The sequence below is a fragment of the Varanus komodoensis genome, unplaced genomic scaffold, assembly GCF_004798865.1.
Source record: "Varanus komodoensis strain SLA01 unplaced genomic scaffold, ASM479886v1 scaffold45, whole genome shotgun sequence".
Classification (NCBI taxonomy): Eukaryota; Metazoa; Chordata; class Lepidosauria; order Squamata; family Varanidae; genus Varanus; species Varanus komodoensis.
Window position 1 is genome coordinate 2,186,244 of NW_025336011.1, and position 6,530 is coordinate 2,192,773.

Below are 6,530 nucleotides of genomic sequence, written 5' to 3' on the forward strand. Positions count from 1 at the left end.
GGTGCAGGGCCTTCCCCACGATCCCTGGAGTGGCTTTCAGGCAGATGTGAGCACCTGTCGCTTTACACAGCAAGGATTGGTCCCAGGTCTTTAACTGAGCTGCGATGCAACGGCAGTGATGCTCCCGCAGTTTGCCCAGCCTGGTGCATCTCAGATGTGCTGGGCCACAACTACCATCATCCTGTCTGCAGAATATAGGAGTTGTTGTCCCACACATCTGAGTGGCACACCAGGTTTGAGAGGGCTACTCTCTCACATTCTCAACAGAATGGCGCAAACTTGGAAGATTTGGAAGATGACCCCTGAACATGCTTAAAAGTGCCTTCAGTTTTTACAGCAGGCTTCTCCAACCTGCGGGCTGGGAAAGATGGGATTTGTGGTCCAACATATTTGCAGGGTGATGTTGTGTTGTGGTTGGGTCTGTGGCTGGCCTTTGCACAGCTGGGCTTGAAGGGAAGGGGCTCTCAAGTCAAGGGTGAGACTTCTCAACAGGGATAAACCCCCTGCCTTTAGAAACTACACAGTATGAATGTGTGGGATTGTATGAGTTAAAGGAAATAGTTCCCTGCAGGAGTGCTGCAATAATACCAACATCTGCAGGCTTTATTTTTAGTTTTTAAGCTAGTTTAATCTTCCAGCGGTGCAGGGATCCATTTAGGAGGCTCCCTGCAATGGACTAACATGGCCTGGAGGTTCCTTCATTCGTAATGAGTTCTTAGCTCAAAAGCTGGCCTTTTTCTCACCCCCCCTCCCCACACTCTCAAATAACTTCATGGCTGACTGTGTGTCTGTTGCACTTCAGACTTCAGTGGTCCTGAAAGCCGCTTCCTAGAGCTGAGAACTTCTTCCAGTCCTTGCTTATGCAGGGAGGTCAGAAATGCAATCCACACAAATTCAAAACCGCTCCCTTTGGTTTCAAAGGCTCCCAGTGCTGTTAAGCAAGCTCTTCACAGCCAGCTCTTCCCTCCTTTCCTCATTTTTTGCACTGAGACAAACGACAGATAAGGCAAATTTGGGAAAACTCAGGAGGGTTACCAGAGGAAGGCGTCACCTGGACACCTCCCCCCGCCCCTTTGAAGCCTGGTGACTGAGCCTTTGAAAACCTTTGTCTGAAAGACCTTTTTTGCTCCCATTTTAGCTGGGCTTGCACAGGAGGACCTGCGTGGGAAATGTACCCCACGGACCACCTTGCTCCGTTCCCTGTGGTTTGCCACAGCAGCGTCTGTCCTTCCCAAGCCACGATAGCCACTCTGCTGGGAAATCAGAGGTGCAGGCTTAACCTCCTCCAAGGTCCAAGCTGTTTGTTGGGTCATGGCTTAGGGGTTACGAACGTCTCCTCCTTTGGTTTGTTTCTTTCCATTCCACAGCCCCCCCCCCCCCGCTGCTGGCTGGATTTCTGGCACAGCCTCATTAAGGCTCCCCAAGTCTCCCTGCCTTCTGCTCCATTCTGAGTTTCTCTTGGCAGGCGCCTGCCCTTGTTGTTGCTGTTGTTTTTAAATAGAGAAAGTAATTTTTGCAGTGCCTGCCAGCAGCCTGGAATTTCAGGGTGGTGATTAGAGGAAAAGGGAGAAAAAGAAGGGAGGGGAGGTTGAGTGCTGTGCCTACTGCAGGCTCATTAAGCTCAGGGTTGTGGGGTGGCAGCTGTGGATCGAGATGTGGGCAGCCATCTGAGACGCGCGCGCGAGAGAGATGCTTCTTTCCGTCAAGGCCTGGACATGAATCCTGCACCCCTATTCTCCACGCACCACCTCCTGCCAAAATTAAGAATGGGGAGAGAACACACCAGGCTCTCTTTGGACCCGAACCTGATGGCAGAACTTCTTTTCAGCCCCAGAGTAGGCCCATAACATGCGAATTACAACATCCAAAGGTTTGTGGTTTGGAATTTTCTCTGGAAGAAACCAAACCTAAGCAAAAGGAGTTCTCCCTTCCGTCATTGCTCAAAGTCCCTCTGCCATTTGGGCCCAGAATGTTAAAGTAAAAGGTGCTGGAAATGCAAGTCACTTGAGACTTTGGGCTAAGGGGTGCTTTGAATATGCAGCTTGGCCTAGCAATGTATGAACAAAAATGATGTTGAATAGCACAAAGCATACGCAGAGTACATTCCTTCACAGACAAATATGTGTGCGGTTTACTAACAAAGCGTCTTGATTTGGGAAGAATGGGCTTCCAGCCAACAGTCCTACTCCCTAAAGCAGTTTCTCCCACCCTGGCACTCTCTGGGTGTGTGGATCTGCAACTCGCATGCTGGCCACGGGAATGGTAGCTGCAGCCCAACAGGAAGGGGGCAAAACTCATTGGCAGAGCACACGCCTTGTATGCAGAAGGCCGAGGCCTGCTCTGTGGCAACCCTACGCAGCAAGAATGCCTGTCTAACTTCTTGGAGATCCACTCCCAGCCACTGTTGACAATACTGGGCTAGATGGACTAATGGTTGAACTTAATATATGGCTGTTTCCTGTGTTCCACAATGATCAAAATTCCCTGGAATCCAATTCCTATAAAGTGGTTCCAAAGGTCCATTTCACAGATGAGGGGAGAGGCTGGCAGACCATTCATCCTTAGATTAGACAGAGAGCAGTTAATGTAGGACCTGTACTTTTCTCTCCTCCGCTCCATCCACTTTGTCATTTACAAGAACTGAGCAGAGTTGTCGCAGGCACTTTTGGAACGTTTTCATTCCTAGGAATGTCACAAATTGGAGATGAGCCTACAGCACATAACAACAGTGACTTTGTCACAGGGAGCTACAGTAGCTGAGTGGCTAAAGGTGTCATCTCATACTTGTTTAAGACAGGGAAAAAGACCTTCAAATGAAGTGGGGGGAGCTGCAAGAAGGAGACCTTTTTTGAGCATAATGTCTACACTCTGGAACTCAATCCCACTGGAGATACGGTTGGCACCTACCCTTTTGGCTTTTAGGCGCCAACTAAAGACACATCTGTTCTGCAGTTATTTTGATTAGGTGACCCTTGTTTTATTGATGTTTTAACATTTGTTAATTGTGCTGCTGCCAACCTGTTTTAATATTAATTTTAATGGTTTTGTTTTACCTCTGGGTTATGTTATATATTGTATTCATTTTTATTTTGTATATCTTGGTTTTATTGAGCTCTGATAGTTTTATGATAGTAGTGTTATTGGCACTGATTGTGTATTGTATTTTATATTATGTCTTGTTGTTACGAATTTTAATGGGCTGAGCCGCCCAGAGTGCCTATGGCTAGTGGGGTGGCATACAAATTGAATAAACAAAGTGACTAGCTGGGGCATGCTGGGTGTTGTAGGCCTTTTTTCTGTCTAAACTAATATAGGATTGTGCTCTAAGAGACTTGAATGCTAGGAAGGTCTGGGGCAAAGATGTTATTCTACCAACTCAAATAATGCTGGCAGAACTCTGCCAAACTTTTTCCATTGTGCAAACGGTCACCTATTACACTTCTGCAACGGGTTGTGCAAGGGGCTGCATAACCACTTGTGTGAACATAACCTTAGTTGGATTCTCCTTTCAGTACAGTACAATTCGAACACAATTTCTGCTAGTGCTACACAGTTTGGCCTAGTGGAATGATCCAGCTGGCGACCACCTCTGAATTAATTTGGTAAGGGATCTCACTAGCTCAGCATTAGCAAGCTTTGCCTAATCTTATGCAGTCTTCAAGGCTTGGAAGTACTTCATATATGTTAAGTGCGGTGCTATCAAACCTTGCTAGGCATAACAGTAGGAGGGACATAGATCTCAAGTCCTTTTCCTAAGCCCAGTGTCAACTCAACATAGGATTCAGTGCAACCATGAGAACCAAGGAAGTCCTGCACAGAACAGCATGTTGAAGAGGGTAATGGAAATGCTGAGAAATGATTTACAGGATGATCTTTGCTACACAATTTGGGCTTTATCAGAAGTTCTCTCCTGCAAGGGAATGAACTAGAGCTGCTCTGGTTCTTTTCAGTAGGGGCCCTTGCAGAAAAATGGTCTGGTGAATTGTGCTCTTTTATCTTTCCTTCACTGGGCAACGTTCTTGTTGTGGAGGAGAGCAAACAATTTGTGGCAAGCCACGATCCCTGCCTCCTGTGAGCTGAGAGGTTCAAATATGTCTTCCCAATTAAAGCACATCTGTTCAAAATGAACTGGAGAGGGAGAAGGCTGCTGCTGGTGGAGCTGCTGTCTCTTTAAAGAGCCCTTCTAGTGACTGATGAGGGCTGGAGAGAGAGAAAGAGAGAAAGCGAGCGAGCGCCAGGCAGGCCCTGATGAAACACTCATCGCACAGCTAGGAAATGACTGTAATTATGAGCCAGTCCCTGCAGAAGGATGAACTCCAAGTTTGCTAATAACCCCACCAGGTGCTTCTCTCTTTTCCCCCCGCCTCTCCCTCCATGCCCAAGTGGTCTCTGTGGCAGCAAAGTCTGGCTTATAGAAATTGTACGCAGTTCTTTCCTAGTCAGGAAATTCTACCCCACCCGTCCCTTCCTGCAGCTGAAACATCCTCATTGAACAGGACTGTGTTTATATATATATTCCAGTCCAAAATCAGAACTGAAGAATTACAGTGACATTTCAGATGCAAGGAACCATCTAGCCAACCACCCTGTCTCTAATCTTGGCCAACCAAATGGTTCAAGGAAGTTCACAAACTAAAATAGACATAGACACTCCTCCTGGTTGTTACGGAATTACTATTACTTTGGCTTCAACATCCAGTCATCCAAAGGACATTGACTATACATTTCTAGCTAATCACAACTAAGAGTCCATTCTTCAATGAACCTGTCTAGTCCTTTTTAACACCACAACTTATGGATATGGACAGCACAGATTGATTGTACATTTCATCATGCCGAACCCTTAAAAAGACCACTAGGATGTTCTTCCAAGGAAATAAAAAGGAAGCATGCAGAATCATTTTTGTGGCTTTTGCTGCAGGGAACATCCTAAGAACGCTAGTGTAGGCACATCGGTTGTCTCAGCTGCGTAGCATCTCTGCACGTAACATTTTGGGTTCTTCTAGGCTGGGCAACTCATAAGAAGGTACTGTGCACTTATTTCATCCTTAATGACTTTTAGCTGGGTAAGAACAGGATGGAAAAAATGCCAGGGAATATATCAGACCCTTGGAAATGGATGCTGTCATTGCTTGGACATCCTCCTGCCCAGTAAAAGTCTGTTTTTGAGTCATGATAGTAGGACAAAAGCATCAGGATGGATCTAAAGTTACACTAGAGCAGATGTGCTGATGGAGTGGGCTTCCCCATTCTGTCCTTCCCATGACAGCTCTGCCAGCCCCTTAAAAATGCTTCTTAGAATGTCAGGAGATCTGATGGTGTGGGGTGAAAACCCGCACAGGATCAGACTGAGGAACTTCCACAGCTGTTCAGGGAAGGCAGACCTTGGATCTAACTTCATGTCTGGAAACACTCTGAGAAAGAATACAAGAACTGGCCCAGCTCTGTCAAGACTTTGTACACTTATACAGGTTGCTGAGAAAGTAGAAAAGCATACATGAGCTGAGCAGCACTGGAAAATAAACATTCCATTGCTCAGAAATTGTGTAATTGTCATAGCTTCCTGCTTACTTCTCAGGTTCTGTACTTCTGTGTGAGAGCTAAAAATCGTGGACAGAGGACCCTCTCCTGCCTCATAAAACCACGTTTCCAGAATTTATTGTAGGAAACAATAACCAATTTGAAATCTCTTTGTTTAATATGGACACAGGCTCAGTGTGCAGAGAAGCAAAGAATAACAATTCAGAACACAGCTTGGGATACTACGCAATCTAAAGGTTTGTTGTGAGTATATCAACATCAACATTAAATTTCTGCTGCAACTCTAAAAGTGAATTTGTTAATGAATTTAACAATAAATTGGGAAGCTGTTGACCTTTTATAGTAACTTACCCATAATCCTTTACAGAAACTCTGAAAACCTCAGACAGATTTGTTAAGAAACGCATACTCACCTATAAGCGCCTTCTGGAATGGTTTTACTTACATACAGTTACTGTAAGTTTAGAAGATATCCAGGTAGGCTGAAATGCACATTCACCAGCACTCTTTCAGCTTTCTTTTTAATGCCCAGTGTGTTTCTATGCTATAAAAGCTATCTGAAAACATGGCTACCTTACAACTTAAATCAATTGGGTTGTTACTGTTCCTTTATAAGGAATTCTGGGAAACGTAGTTCTAAGAAATGGTAAGCGTCTTAAACAGAATTCTCAGTACCTTCTCCTAAGCACACTTGCTTGGTTTACTTGGGAGAAGCTATAGCAGATAAAACTTCCTAAAAACAGGTATGTCCACCCTCCCACACATACGTGTGTGTGTGTGAGAGAGCGACACGCGCACAGACATCCCCCCCACACACTCACCTTATTTCATATGCTACAGTCTCATTTCCTCTGAGATGTTCATGCTATAAATACCTGTATTTATTATAAATACCTGATTCTGTAGCCAAAATGGCACGATTCACACACAAAAGGGTGATATTAACAGACTCAGGGAATGCTGAAGTTTGGACAAACATAAAATACCTT